The sequence below is a fragment of the Mirounga angustirostris genome, unplaced genomic scaffold (genome assembly GCF_029215605.1).
Source record: "Mirounga angustirostris isolate CCGP_5_RB_7025 unplaced genomic scaffold, mMirAng1.0.hap1 SCAF_12, whole genome shotgun sequence".
Classification (NCBI taxonomy): domain Eukaryota; kingdom Metazoa; phylum Chordata; class Mammalia; order Carnivora; family Phocidae; genus Mirounga; species Mirounga angustirostris.
The window spans coordinates 4,535,038-4,552,646 of NW_026991720.1; the positions used below are offsets into that span (position 1 = coordinate 4,535,038).

Below are 17,609 nucleotides of genomic sequence, written 5' to 3' on the forward strand. Positions count from 1 at the left end.
CAGCGGGGAGCCTGCTTCTCCCTCTGCCCCCCGCCCCCCCCCACACACCCCGGCTCCTGTGCGCTCCCTCTCTCAAATAAATAAAATCTTTAAAAAAAAAAACCTTTCCAGAGTAACTGGAGAGAACGCATGCTGAAGGTCCTAGGAAGGTAGCTGTGGATTTTGCGTAGTACACCACCTTCCCTGTTGATATTTGTCTCTCCTTAAGCTTCCTGCATTGGTGGTTATCTTTCTCTCTCTCTCTCTCCTAGTAATTTAGAAGTTTCATATCTTATTTTCATTGACTAGTGGTTGTCCAAAATTTAAGCGGAAGACCTAAAAATATGCTCACTGGAATAACTCAGAACATATTAGTAATCGTAACAGGTTAATTTCACCATTAAAAAGCATATTCTGACAGGTGAAGTGCATGCTGTTTGCAAGAGACTCACCCCAAGCCAAACGACCCAGGAAACACTAGCAAATGAAGGAATGGGTGGGACGCAGGAAGAAATGCCCAGGGGCAGCAAGACCAGCATGAGAAATCAAGGCAAACGTTCATAAATGGAGCAAACAAGTAATCTCATCTTGGTTAAAGAGAATTCACAAAGAAAATACAACAGTCACATATCCTCAGGCACAAAATAAAGTATCAAATACCTATAGGAAAAGATACATAAATTCAAGGAAAAATTGGGAAAATCAGAAACACATTTCTCAGAAATAGATTAAATAGAAAAAAATGAGATCTAAGAATTTGAATAACACAACAACCTTAGTAAAATATTTAATAACTACATATAAAATTTTTACACCCCAAACCAGAATGTATATTTTTAGAGTACTCAAGGAATATTTAACAAAAATTTTATTAGTTAATAAACATAAGCTCTATATGTTCTCTGTAAGACAGAGATCATTCAGAACATATTTTCTGACCATTGCTCAATAAAACCAGAAAAGGACAACAAGAGGAGAGTCCAAATAAATCCAACCACTTAGAAAGCATAAAACTTTCAAATAGAACCTTGAGGCAAAGGAAGAAATCAAAGTAAAAACTGCAAATCATGGGTTAAAAAAACAACACCGACAAGAACCAAGAACCTCACAGGCCACGACCAAGGCCACAGCTGCACGTTGGCCACATGTGTATGCCAGTCTAGGATGTGCCCGCCCGTCACACCTGCTGACCCCTCCTATGGGTCCTCCCCACCTGACTGTAGGAGCTACTGGGAAGCAGGGAAATCAGCCTCTCATCTCAGGTACTGTGTGTGGGCTGTGGTGTGTCACTCCCGTTCCGACTTGTGTTTGTGGTGTCCTGGCACACAAAGATCTCACATTTTTATGTGGGCACGACGGCCAGTCTTTCTTCTACGCGTTCGTGTTTCTAGTCTTACTCAAGCACATATGTCTCTTTACTTTAAGATATAAACCACTATCCTAAAATTTTATTTTAAGGTTATTGATGTTTCTATCCTGAACACATTTGAAATTTATTTTTGAGTATGATTGGTGTTGGAGGGCGAGGTTCTTCTGATAAGAGGCCAGTTGTCTAAGACTGATCCCAAGTGGGGTTCTTTCCCCACTCGATTTGAATGCAACCTTTACCACGTATCGCCCACTGGCTCCCTCTGCCACTTTTAAGGATTCCTGTGATGACATGGGGTCCACCTGCATAATCCGGACCCTCTCTCTATTTTCAGGCCAGCTGGTTAGCACCCTTAAGACCATCTGTCCCCCCTTAATTCACCTCATTGTGTAATGTAACATAATCATGAGGTTCCCTGGATGAGGACATGAACATTTATCTTGCCAACCATGGAGTCAGGGATGGATCTCTCACCTCCCTCTCTGAAACCAGAAGTTAGGGCCAGTCTGGCCCTGATGACATGAGATCATGCGGGGACCCTGCCTGATCCCATGAGCTGGGAGCCATGGACACAAAAGGGCCTGTGACAAGGGGAGGGCCCTGCCCTGGTGATCACAGCTCAGCAAGGCCAGCAGGGAGCTGTGTGGCCACGCTTTATCAGAGTCACTCCTTTCCCTCACAGGGGCACAGGAGAGGGAAACAGTGGACGGTCCCCCTCCCTGAGGAGGACATGTACACCCACCACCTGCCCCTCATACTCAGTCCCCTTGCTTTTGCTTCCCCAACTTGCTCTACATTTTAGGGAGATCCGTCTCTCAGCCAACTTTCTGGAGATTTTGGCCAATGAGAGGCACCCATGGAAGGTGAAGTACGAGGGAGGAGGCAGTCATGCCTCCCTCACTCTGCCTCAGGCCATGTCACCATCTCCTTGACTGTCGCCCTCCCCAGAAGCTTCTAGAACCTGCCAGCTGGCCCAGCTGCTGCTTCTGGCAACACTCCTTCCTCCAGGTGTCCCCCAGACAAGATGGGACACAAGGGTGACTTTGTGTTACTGTCAATCTTCCTGTGCCCCTCATCTCTCCATTGCCCACCATCCTCATCGACTTTTCTGGTCTTTTGACATCTGTGTAACCAGTGCCCTGGGCTGAACTCCCCCTGTCCAAAGGCCTAGCATGGTTTCCGTTTTCTGACTGGATGTGGACTATTACACAGCAGTAAATCCCCTCATGAAAACATGAGTATAAGGGAATGGGGCCCTAAGAGCCCAAAGAGCTGTCATTTAGTCAAAAGTAAGCAGGAATCAACAGAGAACTTAAGTAGCAGACTGTAAGAGATTATTAAAGGAAAAAAGCATCAAGACACAGTGAGGTCTGAATTCTCAGGATAGAAAATACTGCTCCCATTCTCTCACTAGTTTCCAATGGACTGATTCACTTGAGCAACGCAGCTTTGTTCAGAAGCAGAATTCACATGTCACGAAATAGCTATAAATGCAGTCACCTAACTTTGGCAGTTACACAAACAGCCTCGGGAGGCAGTTCCAAAATGAGAAGTTGTGTGTCCCATTTCCAAAAATCCAGAAGCTCTCCAAATCTGCACTTTGGGACCCTGAGCGACTCTGACTCAGGTAGTTCATGGACTATGTGGTGAGAAACTCTGGATAAATCAATGACCTCCATTACTTTAACATTCATGGCCTCAGTTTCCCCATCTGCCATATATGAATAATACGACCTCAAAGAGATGTTGTCAAGATTAACTAAGGCATTACAAAGCAACTGGCAAGTCTGGCAGAGAGAAAAGGGTTTGCATGTCAGTTAATTTTTGCTGACTGGGTGTTCAGGACAAACCTCTTTGATTTTTTTTAGTTTCGCAACATATGCTTATGTTTTGAGGTGTCAGCATTGGTGACTCGGATCTAGACTCAGTACCTGTCCCAAATTCCTTTCGTTGATATGGAATAGAAAGCTAATCCAAGACTAACATCAGTCTAAGCCAGGAAGTGTCGATTTGAAGTAGAATTTAAAAAGCTATCTGAATGATAAGAGGTACTCATTTAATTTTTTTTAAAGATTTTATTTCTTTCTTTCTTTATTAGAGAGTGAGCGAGAGAGAAACAGCATGAGAGGGGAGAGGGTCAGAGGGAGAAGCAGGCTCCCCGCTGAGCCGGGAGCCCGATGCGGGACTCGATCCCGGGACTCCAGGATCATGACCTGAGCCGAAGGCAGTCGCTTAACCAACTGAGCCACCCAGGCACCCCGGTACTCATTTAATTTTTAAAAATGTTTCTCAACTTTGCAATTTGGTACAATAAACTAAATGAAAAGGAAATGACCAAGACCTCAGTTAGAATATTTAATTAAGACCAGTTGAATTATTTATGTTAAGGGAGTCAGCTCATAAGAATGTTTTAGAAGCTACTTCTTAGAAATTTAGTTATAAAATGTTAAAAGCTCTGTTACAACTCTTCAAAATCTCAGCTTCTTCATCTCCTGCCTTCATGCCCCATCCTCAGAGATTAGCCAATTAAGAACCAGCCAATATACACAAACACAGAGACCCCTTGATAATGCAATATCCATGGTTACTTAATCATCATTAAAATGGTTTTAAAGAAAGTTAACATGCTAATAGCATCAGTGGTAACAAGCCCCATTTATTTTTCACATTATGTGAATAATTAGTGGGCAGAGCTCTCTGTCTGAATGGGGCTTTATTGTCTCCGTGGGTGAATATCCTGCAAATTCAATCCCCAGCTTTGTCACACCTTTCTGCAGAGTACTGGGGAGTGGGGGGCGGGTGGGCAGGCGGGTGCTGAGTACCAACTGCAAATGAGGGTGGAGATACAAGGAGGAGGGAAGAGAATTTGGAGGGGATCAGATAGAAGCAAAACAGAAATCAATAGGCTTTGACTGGAATCTATGAATTTGAGTATCTTTTATACCCAGGAAATGTTTCCAGTGGAAAAGAAAGAAATTTAATAGATCAGTGTCTGAAAGGAGGTTGCATTCAAAGGCATCAGGAAAGTCTTGGGTTGGCCAACACACCACCAGTTTGGAAATAAAGGGTTTAGCAGCTGTGGAGATGCACAGCTATCATGAGCTGGGGAGAGGAGTTCCAGTAAGGAAGCATCTGAGGGTGTTCCAGGTCCAGCTTAGGTTTCCACAATGCCCACCAGGAAGAGGGGGCCCCAGACAGAGCCGACTGCATGCACACCAGCACCCTTACAGGGCCCCAGGAGCAAGCTGCTTTGATGAGCGCAGCAGTGAGGATGTGGGAATAAGCCAAAGAGCTTCCTTCCCTTTGCCCTCCCGTGGGCTGGAAAGTGGCTCAATGGACAATCGCCAACTCCGAAACCACAAGTCTAGAATTCCAAAGCCAACGCCAACAGAGAGAATGTGGGTTCCAATAAGAAACGTAAGGCAAATGCTCCCATGAGCTGGGGCGAGTCCGTGAAGCCAGGAAACTCCAAGCCACAAACACATCGAACCCACCGGCCCACCATCTGCCTGAGCAGCTGGACCGGCGGAGCCAGCACACTGAGGCAGGAGCTACCAAACCTAAGTCCCTTCTCAGTACCTCACGGAAAACTTTAAGGGAGCTAAAGAGAACGGATGTGAGGCACCTGGGTAGCTATTTTCCAGAAACTCTGTAACAATAGGCCAACGTTCAACACAGTAGACAGCTAATGTCTGACATGTAGTAATAACCACACCACCGAAATACACATTTAGTTCTCCAACCATTATTACTGAGATAATCCCAAGGATATGGTGAAGTTACTAAAAGCTATCACACAACTGAGAGTTTTCTGGAAATTCATTTATTGGGTAATCTGTAGGTACAGCATGTAAATTCTGTGGCAACAATAACTTAGTGACCTAGAAGGATCTCCGGTAAGGAGGGAGGTCCTGCAGAACACAGACACCAGGGAGAGGAAGCTGCAAATTCCCTTCAGTCCAACTACTGATATGGTAAAGTGCTAACCAGGAACACTCCTCTTATATCCAAATGTACACACGCATACAGATACACAAGTATCCTTGCCAAGAGATTTCAGGAGCAACATTATACTTGAGAATCTTCCAAATGATCTCTCAAACACCAAAATCTGAAAACACAGCCAGCTTCTCTGTAGAGACAATTGGTATTTTCTATTCCATATGCCTAAGTTTAAATTAATGTCATGATTATAACCTGTATGATGGGAAGAACTAACATTTGTTGAGCATTTCCAGTGCTCTAGGCACTACAAAATATTCTTTATATATAATAATGAATCCTAACAAGAACCTCTGAAATAAAGCAATAGTTATAATCCCTACTATATCAACAGGCAATCAAAAGTCATAGATTCAAAGTGCATCACCCAGGCTCACCCAGCTAGCAGAGACAGAACAGGACTTGAACCCTCTGGTCCTCTTAGGTCCAGCCCAGTGTTCTTGCTGTATATTTTTTCAAATTTTTTTTCCATAAAATTTTTCTTGGTAAACATTTTGGCCTCCATTGGACCTTAGAGCATATCTATATCTATATTTTACTTTCTATTTTGAAGAGTTGAAGATTCAGAGGAAGAAATGGACAGGGGGGTCCCATGTACCCTTCACCCCATCTCCCCCAATGGTGACATCTTGTGTAACTAAATATACACTCAATATCACAGCCAGGAAACCAGCATTATCACAATCCATTGAGTTCATTCAGACTTCACCAGTTACACATGCACTCAGCCCGGTGTGTTTGTGGCTCTAGGACATTTTACCACATGGGTAGCTTTGTGTATCCACCACCACAGTCAATATTTTTAACTGCGTCACACAAGGTTCCCTCCTCGTGATACCCTTTATTGCCCCACTTGCTCTGTCCCCCTCATCCCTAACCCTCGACAACCACAGACCGGCTTTCCATTTCTGTAATCATGTTATTCCAATCATTTGGGGCTACTATAAATAGAGCTGCTGTGAACATTTGTGTGCAAATGTCTGTGTGAAAATAAGTTTTCATTTCTCTGGCATAAATGCCCAAGAGTGTAATTGCTAGGTTGTATGGAAAGTCCATTTTTTGTTTCAAGAGGAGCTGCCAAATTACTTTTCAGAGAAGCTGTACTAGCTGACATTCCCACCAGGGGTGTATGAGAGCTCCAGTTTCCCTGCATTCTTTGTCCAGGGTTTGGTGTGATCACAACTTTTTATTTTATCCATTTTAATAGATCTATAGCAATCTCTCGTCGTGGTTTGAACTGCATTCCTGGCTGGCTAACGAAGCCGAATATCTTTTCACGCTCATGTCGACTTTGTAGATATCCTCTCTGATGAAATGTCAGTTCTTGTTTTTGTCCGTTTTATAATAGGGTCATTTGTGAATTTTGAGGGTTCCCAAATTCTAAATGCAAGCCCTTTATTGAACATGTGATTGGCCCATAAACATTCTCTAATATTTTGAGTTGGAGAGGGCCTAAAACATAAAATCCAGCGCAGGCTGCAGTCAGTGGATTAAAGGGATTTTCAAGAACTCCAACCATTACCCTGTGCTTTATTAAAGCAGCAGCAGGAAGCCAGGACCCCGCTTTCACAGAAAAGAAGCTAGAGACGGATGCAAGACCAGGAGTATTGTAGGGTAGAAGTGTGAGCCGTGGACAGGACACACAAGAAGGGTCTGCCGGGGAGGTCCCCTGCAGAGGCTCCTGACAGTCCTTTTAGGGCCCAACCCTCATCGCCGCAGCTCAGGCGCCACCTTGTGGGCTCTGCAATCTCAGCAGGGCCCTGGGAAGCGCAGGTTCCTGTTTGGACAACTTACATATTCTCACCCCAGCGTCTCTAGTGGAATTAGCGACACATGGTATTTACTCCCACTTGCTGTGACATTCTTCACAGATGGCCACTTCCAGGAGGAAACCCGGTCTAAGTGGCACTCACTGCCTTATCCTTTGGGGCTGGCAAAACACCAGAAGGATGAAGGCTGGTTGACACACCCCCGACGCATGTGAGTCTCAGGCTAACACTTCACCAACAAGCCTTCCAGGTCTCCTCGCGGGCTGCCCAGCTCACCCGACACAGGTGGGTGTTACCTGCCTCGAGAAGGTGCCGCAGCAGCCTTTCTTGGACTCTGCTTACCAGGATGGACCGAGAGGGCATTTCCCTGGTGTGTGCTACCCTAGCATGAGCCAGGGAAGGCAGATCTCAGCCCTGTCCCGTGTTAGACAGTCGAGAACATCAGAACCCAGAGACGACTAAGGAAAGGGGGGGCGCTGCATTTTTTTATTCTGAATAAAAAATAAAGACATGTTTAAGCCACTTGAAATAAGGACCGTTATCACATTCAGGTCATTGAGCCCTGGATTCTTTCTTACTTTGCAGCCCAAGAACATAAGCAACGTAAATGTGGTGGGAAGAGGGCATGGGGTGGAGGGGAGAGCACGCGCCCATCCCCACAAGGCCCCCTGCCTGAGACCTCTCAGATCACAAGTCACAAAACACCAAGACTGACGAGAACAAGATACTTATGCCAACTACACTGTAGTAATAAAAACTGTAAAAACACGGAAATCTCCCTCTGTTCAAAGGCTGGATGATGTTATTGTATCATCATCCCAAGGAGACAACTATCGCATGATTCCACTTCATGAGGTACCCAAGATCATCGAACGCATGGAAACAAGACGAGACGGTGGTTGCCAGGGCTGCGGGAGGGGAGCATGAAGCTGTTGCTGCTGAGTGCGGGCAGAGTGGCAAGAAGGAGCTCCAGAGCTCAGCTGCACCTGCGCCTGCCCGTCACAATGCTGCCCTGTGCACATGACCTCTGTGAAGAGGGGCTCTCATGTTAATCGTTCTGACCACAATTAAAAAAGTAAAATAAAAAAAATAAAACAAGCAAACTAAACTGTTGAAGCAGTTGGACGTATTCTTTTTTTTTTTTAGAGACTTTATTTGAGAAAGCATGGAGGGGGGAGGGGGGAGGGGCGGAGGGAGAAGCAGACTCCCCACGGAGCAGTGAGCCCAATGCAGGGCTCCATCCAGAACCCTGAGATCATGACCTGAGCCAAAGGCAGACACTTAACCCCATGAGTCACCCAGGCGCCCTTCATTTGGAAGCTTTCTTAAAGTACAGCTAATTCATTGAGATGTCACACATCACCTAGAGTTGAATCACCAGAGTTCATCTATCTGATATGAAAAAATGAATTACATTTTCAATCTTGCAATGGGGAGGAAGCACTGAGAAACTCACTACCATGTTGCATGCGTGGAAAGAAGTCCAGAGACCTGCCAGAAGACACACTAGTTAGGCTGAACCAGGATTAGAATCTAAGTTACTTACCTGGCTCCTCACGACATCGGCATCCTAAATACCGGGCATGTCCCAATGCCTTGTTTCCATGAGCTCTTCAGGCCAGAGGTCAAGGGTTTTTAATGGGCAATGAAACCAGCATTGTCCCTTCCCCAGCCTTGGCACGTTAAAAGCTGAAATCATAAAAGCAGAAACCTCAGCAGATAAGAAGGTGCTCACATGTTTTTATGTAAGGACTTCAAAAACCCAACCTGGCTACTGACTCCCCTGCTCCCCCAGGGCCAGAAAGAGAAGCCGTGAGAGGCATTCCCCCCGTTGGGTCTTCCCTTCCCTGAGGCCATGGAGGAGAGCTACCTGTGAAGGCGGCACGTCCGCCTACTTCCCACCGTTGCTGGAGGCTGAAACAGCTGAGGGCTCTGAACGGCTCAGAGAGGGATCCCCGGGAGGAAGGAAAGAATGGCGCGCCCGGAGGGTGGAGGTGCGAGATCGGGGGCTTAGAGGGGAGCGCAGCTTCACCAGGGGGCCGGTGCCACTGGCGGACCAGCCGGACCAGCCGAGAGCCCCGGCTCCCAGGCCTGCGGTGGGGGAGAAGAGGCGGGAAGGGAAAAGCACTGCGGGGTGACCGCTGAAATCCAGCCGGCCCGCTTGCCCACAGCTCGGTTCAGGGACGAAATCAGAGCTCCACCTTCGGGCGACTTGCCTGCGGCCCAGGAAGTAACACCTGACAGTCCCATTTTAGATCTTCGCAAGCTCTGCCAAGCTGGCAGGCATGGACGTCACTGCTTCGGGACTGCCCTTTGTAACCCCTTCGAGGCAGCAGGCCGAGTCCCGGGAGGCCCTGCACGGCAGCGGGCCGCGCGGCGCACAGAGCGAGGGCCGAGCGCGCACGTGCACCTCCCGGCGCCGAGGGCTTGCGGCCGCGTGTCCTCACGCCGTCTCAACAACCAGACCCTACTCCGCACTGGGGACGCCCGCGCCAATGGAGGCCCCAGCCGCCGAGCCGGTGTTCGCCGAACCTCCGCAGTGCGACGCAGTAACACGTCCTGAGGCCGCGGCCAAAACGAATGCTTTGATGAGTGATGCCCTAGGAACAAGCCTCCTTCCATCCTCGTCACTTCCGCCTTCCACCCGCGGATTCCCAGCTCACCTGCTAAGGTGGAGTCTGGAGGGCTCCGGAGACGCCGGCCCGCAGGCCCGGAAGTGGCGCCTACAACGCCCACTCGCATCTTATTGGCTACACTTGATCGCGTGACCGGACCTCACTGCAGGGGGTGCTGGGAGTTGTAGTCAAATTGCCCAGGAAGAAGGGGGAGTACAGGGGGGTGTCAGCATTGACATGATTTTCCCTAATAACAACTTTTTCTGAGACCACTAAGTACTTCCATGAAGCTCTTCTGAGGCCTGCCTGCGGTGCTCTATGAAATGCTTAGTTTTATTTTTTTAATTTCTTTTAAATTAATTCTGGTTAACATACAGTGTTATGTTAGTTTCAGATGTATAATAGAGTGATTCAATGATTTCATATATTATCCGGTGCTCATCATGACAAGTGCACTGGGGGGCGGGGGAAGGGAGCGAGGGTTTGGGTTAAAGAGGCAATGGGGATTAAGGAAATGCTTAATTTTAGCGATTGGAGATACCCACCAGTAAACACACCGTTTTAATTGTATAGTGCTTTAGAAGTTTTGAAATGATTTCTCAAACATTCTTTCATTAGATCTTCTTGTCACTTCTAGCAGTGTCTACAAACTTCGTTCAGACAAGAATTATTGACTGCCCATTTTCCCAGGCTCTGGTCTGGGCAGGAGGGATGCTTACCAGACCAAAGATGCCCTACCTGCATCATGCCGGCATCCTTGAAGGACAGCAGCTTGTATTCACAAGTAAAACGCAAATCAATGTGCAAGATATTTTCCGATGCTGCTACGACCCCCAAAGAACAAAAACAGGGCAGGGAGATGGAGAGGAGGCTGCACGGGGACAGGTGTTTAAAATGTACCTGGGACTTGTGTTAATCGGGTGTGATAAGACGACAGACGGGCTGTTTATTATTCACAGCTCCCAAGAGAAGAGGGCCTGCTGTGCCCACCAAGGCCCCATGGGGAAGCACCAGGGCGGAGACAGGAGCAGTCAGGGGAGAGCATGGCAGGAGGCTTTTTCGTGGGTTTCACAGGAAGGAATGGGTGAGGCAGGGTAGACACACTGAACAAGTGTAGGACTGGGTGGTATGACTAATTCTGGGCTATAGGGGTCCCCAGTCATCCAGCACCTAGCCCTGGGGGTGTAGGACAGCGGGAATGTGGGTTTACAACGTGACAGATAAGGAAGTGGTTAGGGGTGTGGGCCCGGTTTGTGCTCACAAGCAAGTTGTTTACTTTCTCTAGGAATTAGCTAACCCTGGGAGGGGCAGTCTCTCCAGGATTAGCAAGGCCCCAAGATATCAAAGCGTCATGAAGTACAGAAATAAGAAACATGATTCATATAATGGGACACTAGGTACCTTCACTTGGAGTGGAGGCTCAGCGAAGTCCTCCCTGTTGATACTGCAGAAGAAATTAGAATGCCAAAGAGGTGCCCGCCAACCACACAAAGATGGGGAGGGGGCACACCAGGCAGAGGCAGGAACAAGGTCAGCCCCATCTCAGTGTGCCTGGAGCAGTGAGTGTGGACAGGGGCAGCAGGGGATGGAGACATACAGGCAGGGCTCTGGAGGCCATGGCCACTGGATTTTATTCTGACTGCAAGAGGAAGGCATTAGAGGGTTGTACAGGGAGCAGTGTGGTCTGATTTGCATTTTTAAAAGGTCACTCTTACGGCGGGAGGAGAATGGATTGAATGTGGGCACTCCTGGGAAGCAGCAAGATTGGGTAGGAGGCAGTGTGCTACAGCTTCACTTGGGAAGTGAGACAAAGAGCCATCCCTGCTTTGTTATCTAATGCTGACACCTCGTCCTACCTACACTTTATGTGACTTAGCTCCAACATGGCCTTCAGCAAAGACATTATTCATTTATCACTTTTCCACATAAATCTAAACATTTCCAGTTCTCAAAGTGACCCTCACTTTTCTTGCCCATCTGCTATTGCTGACAGAAAGGACCCCAGGAAATCCAGTCATTTAGCTAAAAACTACCTATGCATTGTCCAGTATATGTGCCCAAGTTTGGTAAATATGAAAAATGTAAGTAAAGTATAGTTTAACCTTGGCCAGACCAGACTAGGAGATCATCGAGTCGCCATCCGGTGCTCTGTGCTCAGCTTGTGAACACGGTAGTAATCCTCCATAATTCACTCTAGGGTAGTCGGTAGGTGCCCTCCAAAGCACAAGGAAGGACAGTCTACAGGACTGCTTGTCATGTGCCTGGGAGAACTGAGGGTCAGTTTGTTGGTTGGTCAGGAGAAGCAAGTTTCCTGCCCACAAAATCCACTGCCATTGTGGTGGGCAGCGGGGCTGGAGAGCCAAGGGGCAGAGGGAGAGCATCCTGGTCTGACCTTGCCGTCTGTGGACTACCCTCATCAGTGCCCATGCTCTGGCCCAGCCCTGCATGCTCAGCGCCCAGGCAGACGCCCGTCTCCCTGGCCAGTGCCTCTCGGAAGCCCGGGCTCTCAGACCAGCAGTTTGCAGCACTTAACCTCCTCTGCTGTCTGACCCCTCGGGGCCTGGGAAATGTCTGTGGGTTCAGAATAAAACACGTGAACAGTTCCCAGACAAGCAAAGCCTCCAATCCAAATCAATGAGGTGGTCATCATTGGAAAAGACCAGAGCTCTGGGGGGGGGGGGGGGTGCCCCTTAACAGCTGGAGTCAACAAATGGGTTTCGAACCACAGTGACCCCAGGTCAGGACACCGGTTGAGGGGACTGCTTCTGTCACAGAAGACAGGCAGCACTAACGGGACACGCCCCCCCCCCCATGATGGCATCTTATGACCACAGGCTTTGTGCTCTTCAGGCTTGTCCTGCCAATTCTCCCCCAAAGGCCTTGAGAGGAAGCCTACAGCCAGTAGTCATGGTCCCTAAAAGCTACACAGAAACCCTCTTTAATAAATCTGCTGCTGGCACTGGGGGTGTCCTGTGCTTAAAAGACACAGAGGAGGAGGAGAGTAGAGCCACCATGCCTCCCGCTCGGTGGCGGGCGGGCTGTGTACTTGAATGCACTGCACTCGCTCTTGACCTGCTTCAAATCAAGCCCAGCAACCGCCCCATAGGTGCTGATTCGGACTCAGGGGAAGCAGATAGAAACTCTCAGAGAGGTAGTCCCGGGAGGGCCAGCAACGCAAAGGAGCTTGGCAAGAATTGTTGCAGAGCTAGTCATTCTCTGCCTCCCTATTTCCTGGAGGTTTCACAGAGCCATTTGATTGAACTTTTGCCCAGCTTCTGCTCTGCATTTGCACATTTCTCACAAACCAGCAAAAATTACTATTCATTGAGAAGCCATTACATGTTAGGCACCATTTCTGGTCTTTCTACATTCTTTGATCCCTCGAACAACCCCGTGATGTGGGTACTCTTTCTATTTCCCGTGGAAACACACACACCGACATTTAAGTAAGTTATTGAGGGCCCACAGCTGGTGTGGTGGGACAAGACTCCACCTCAGATCCGTCTCTAACCTCATATTCTATCCATTGTGTGACATTCCCCTAACTACCCACCCCACCCCACTGCTGACCTTGGTCCTGAATTTGGCTCAGAGCCTGGATTCACCAACCCCTTCCAGGGTCCTCTTCCCTAGGTCTACAGCACACTTTTGCTTTTGGCCTAATTAAGAGAGAAATGTTGGACACATTGATGGTTAAACCTGATGTTCTTTTATGGAAGATGGGATGTCTTGCATGTGGCAGTGACATTCCACAACTGGAAGCCCGCAGAACCACAGAAAAACAGTGGTCACACAAGCAATGAATGCCTTCGGACAGATTCCCAGGCTCCCTGGGATGTGATATGGTCCAAGAGTGCAGTCTTCCCTACAGCCCACAAACCTCGTGGGCAAGGATGTGCCTGGATAGCATCCGTGAGGACAGAGCCAAAATTTCAATGCTTGGAAGCAGATGTTTTATTTTCAGGAAATTTATATACTATTAGCAGTTCCAGATTCCAACAGGTAAAACCAGTGGATCAACTTACAACACCTCTGTTCCTTTACACCTGTAGGAAGCCAATATGTACTATATTTGAGTGGCCGTTTCCCTGCTTTCTCAATTATTGAGAAAATCTGCACTTAAAAACTGGCTAGTATGTGCGTCAAGAAAATGCAGGAATTTGAACCCTGCTGACACCTGTCTTATCAGAGTGACTATTTCATTTAAACATTTTGCTTTCCCGTGTGTGGAGTCAGTATGTTCCTAGAGATCCTCTAACCCAAATCCCTCATTTCTAGAGATGAGGGAATACAATTACAGACAATCCATGAAGTGAAATAAAAGTCACAGTCAGGTATTATTTACAACTTGTGAGGAAATTCTTCTGTCTTCAAGAGAGAACGGCATTCCACAGCTGGCTACGTGCGCTTTTGCAGCATTTCTGAGGGGACAACTGCGGAAGTTGTGTCGTGGTAAGCTTAAATACATTCTGAATTTTCGTCCAGTGTGAAAGGAAACTAGAACTTTGCATTGAAAGACCTTTATAAATCAACAAGCAGAAAGAATCAAAAACACCTCAGTAGCAACACAGCTCTGCGTACATATTACAAAAATTACCTTTGAGTGATTAATTTTTGAATTACTAAACTTGGAAGAAATACTATATACTCTATTCATTTTATCTTCAAGCTTTGCCAATTTCAAAAGAAAATATTTTAAGTAGCTAGTAGCACATTTCTTGATTTTGATTCTTGTTTGTCTAGATCCCACAAAGTAGTTCTTTCCCAATTTCTAGAAGAGGCAGCTCATGTTCATCATCCTTAAAAATACAGCCAGATGACTTATCTGGGAAGAGGAGATTTCCACAAACGTCTCATGGTTTGCTGTTTTAGAGCTTACAGTGTTGTGTTTTCATCGTGAATCAGCATCTCTTCTCCACCGGTCTCTGTATGTCTTCAATGTCCAGGGGCCATTCTTCCATCTTTTGGCATCTTGGTGCCTGGCACACTGTCTGGCTACAATCCCCCTCATCCTGGAGCAGAGCTGTTCCAGTCTTTCCAGTGCTGGGAAGCCATCCACCTGTCCTGAACCCAGGACCTAAGCAGATGCACAACATCCCAGTAAAGAGATGGGGTTGGAGGGGGAAGGAATCTAAATCTCTAGAGATTTCCAAAAGGACTTATTTCCTGCCTTTTCTGTCTAGAAAATTAGTTTTGGTTCAGAGTGACAAGCTGGACAGAATAAAGACCAAAATGCATGATTGAGCCGTTGCTCAGTAGACTGTTACCACTGCCGCTCAGTGGAGTCACCTTAGCTTCCTGAGGAACCGTTTCTAATGTAACGTTGTTATGTTGCTGAAAAATCTTTTAATTACAATAATTTAATACACTCTGCTAAATGAAACCATGTTGGAGTCACATTAGACTCCAGCAGAGCTGTCTTGTGCAGAGAAAGCCATTAGCAATTTTGAAAGCAAGTGGTTTGCTTTCATTCAGTCTCTATTTAGGGGCAGGTGCCCCTTCTTAAGAAATTATTTCTCCTTAAAACGAGGCTCTCAAAAATATATTTCTTAATCACTAATTTTTCTTGGTGAACACAGAAGTTCTTCATCTTAAACTTCCTCCTCACAGCCTCCTCCCAACTCTGAGACCAGGGAAGAGGTGAGAAGAGGGGTCATCTTTGTTTGACGTTTTCCACAGAAGCCACCCCCGCAACCCAGCACCCTGCACCAGCAACTGGTGGTTTGTGAAGCAGGTGTAATAACACCTGTCCCAGGGGCTTCCTGCCTCTCGTCTCCCCCACCATCTCCATTCTTTAGAAAGAGTTGACCTGGATGCTCAAGGTTTTGGGGGTGTACTCATCTTGGAGCAATGGAAGAATGGGTAAGTGATGGAATTTCTCCACTGAGTGCCTTCTCCTGAAAACAGACTGGTTCTGGCTACAATCTTCCTCATCCTGGGAACAAAAGAGAAGCTCACGCAGGCCCCTCAGAATGGGTTCCCCTGCTATGGCAGATGCTTCAGAATAAACACTTCCTTTCTTTTTTCTTTTCTTTTTTTTTATTATGTTATGTTAGTCACCATACAATACCTCATTAGTTTTTGATATGGTGATCCACGATTCATTGTTTTTGTGTAACACCCTTTCTTAGTCCAGAGTCTCATCTGTCAACCAAAGCCAGCCCTTTGATTGTTTTCTTCTGTATTTGTCATCCATGGTGTTAAAGCATGAGTAGAACATCAAAACCATGAATGATCATGAGTAAGTGAAAAATGCCCTTCTGTTACCACAGATAGACCTGGGATGGAAACAGTTCACATTACCAAGTTCAGACACATGCTTCAGTATTGACTTGACCAAAGGCCGGAGAGGCCTGTGAACCTCAGGGCCAACTGCAGATGACTCCAGAACCACCTGTGAATTGCCTTTCCACTGCGACCTATCCCCACACACCCTCAGAACTTAAACGCTGCCCTAGAAAAGTAGGAAGGAAGAACCCCACACTGATATGAAATTTCTATTTCCCTGATGGAATGGTGCCTCAAATCAGAGATTAAATTTTGAAAAATAAGTTACATTTAATAACCTGATTTGTAAATCAAATTGAGCCCAGAATATGTGGAAGCTTATCTAGAAGCTGCAGGAATACTCCTATAGTCATGAACTGATAAAAAGCTCTACAAATAGAACCAGGTCCACTGGAAACAGTGGCTATAACCCAAGATGGACAACCAGACTCTCAGACATCATGGCTGGCATGCAAAATCAAGTGACAAAGCAGACAGAGCTTCAAGGTGTGTCTGGGCAGATGGAATGAAAGAATCCAGAGCTCAGTGCGATGGTTCATTTTATGTGTCAACCTAGCTAGACTACAGTAGTACCCAGTTGCTTGGCCAAACACTAGTCTGGATGTTGCCGGGAGCTGTAGATGTGATTGACATCTACAATCAGTTGAATTTAAGTAAAAATTACCCTCCACAATGTGGGTGGGCCTCATCCAATCAGTTGACAGCCTTAACAGCAAAAACTAAGGATTCCTGGAAAAAAGGAATTCTACCTCAAGACTGTAACACAGACATCCTACCTGAGTTTTCAGCCTGCTAAACTGCCTTCCAGATTTCAGACTTGCCATCTCCCATAATCACATGAACCAATTGCATAAATGCTCACGAATAATACATTTTTATCATGCCAGTATTTTACAACAAAGCAGCAATTCCTTAAAACCTCTCTCTCTAAATATAGATAGATAGATAGATAGATGCAGAGATACACCCTATCGATTCTGTTTCACTAGATAATCCTGAATGGTACACCCAGGAGACACCATAGAGACCAATATTCAAATCTGAGGGTGGTACAGAAATGATGAGGAATCTCAGAAACCTCACGGATGTTGGTGTATTGTGAGGACAGCGTAACTTCCCCTGCTCCAGAGAGGGTCCGGAGGCAGCAGAGACTCTGGCTGCAGAGGGGGCGTTGAGGGTGATGTTAGGAATGAGTCCTCAGCTGTCTTTCTGGATTGATGACACCAAATACCAGATCTAATTAATGCTTGCCCTCAAATTGGATGTAATCCTGGGGAAAGGAAAAGGGGAACCCAGAAATTGGGGGGACTGGCAGAATAAGGGCTTAAGTACAAATTAAGCTCAGATATTTTAAATATCTGTGGTCTGACACTTATATTTACTATATACGTCTATGGTTTTTAACCACAAATTTTATTTCCCAATATAGGTATAATCTAATTCCCTATACACACTCTATTTGTTGCCAATGGGTAGTAGCAAGCTCCAGTGATAGCTTAATAGAGACATTGCATAATGACCGTAGGAATAGATCCCTCCTGCAGGAACGCCCTCGCTCCCCAGGCAGGCATAGTCACAGCTCTTGCT

The 17,609-nt window shown here is 46.6% G+C and overlaps 1 long non-coding RNA gene across 3 annotated transcripts in view; it reads right to left on the bottom strand.

Annotated features, from left to right (window-relative positions):
- The window catches only part of LOC135362215 (uncharacterized), a 115,504-nt gene extending 105,668 nt beyond the window's left edge, over positions 1-9,836 (bottom strand). For 2 of the 3 annotated variants that reach the window (XR_010406692.1, XR_010406691.1), the window contains exons 1-2: positions 9,783-9,836; positions 8,666-8,808 (exon numbers count right to left, since the gene is read on the bottom strand). This is a non-coding gene — a long non-coding RNA (uncharacterized LOC135362215). Of the gene's footprint in view, positions 1-8,665; positions 8,809-8,989; positions 9,736-9,782 lie in introns of those variants that run through there. The other variant, XR_010406693.1, reaches the window with a different exon arrangement.
- Positions 9,837-17,609: the final 7,773 nt, after the last annotated feature.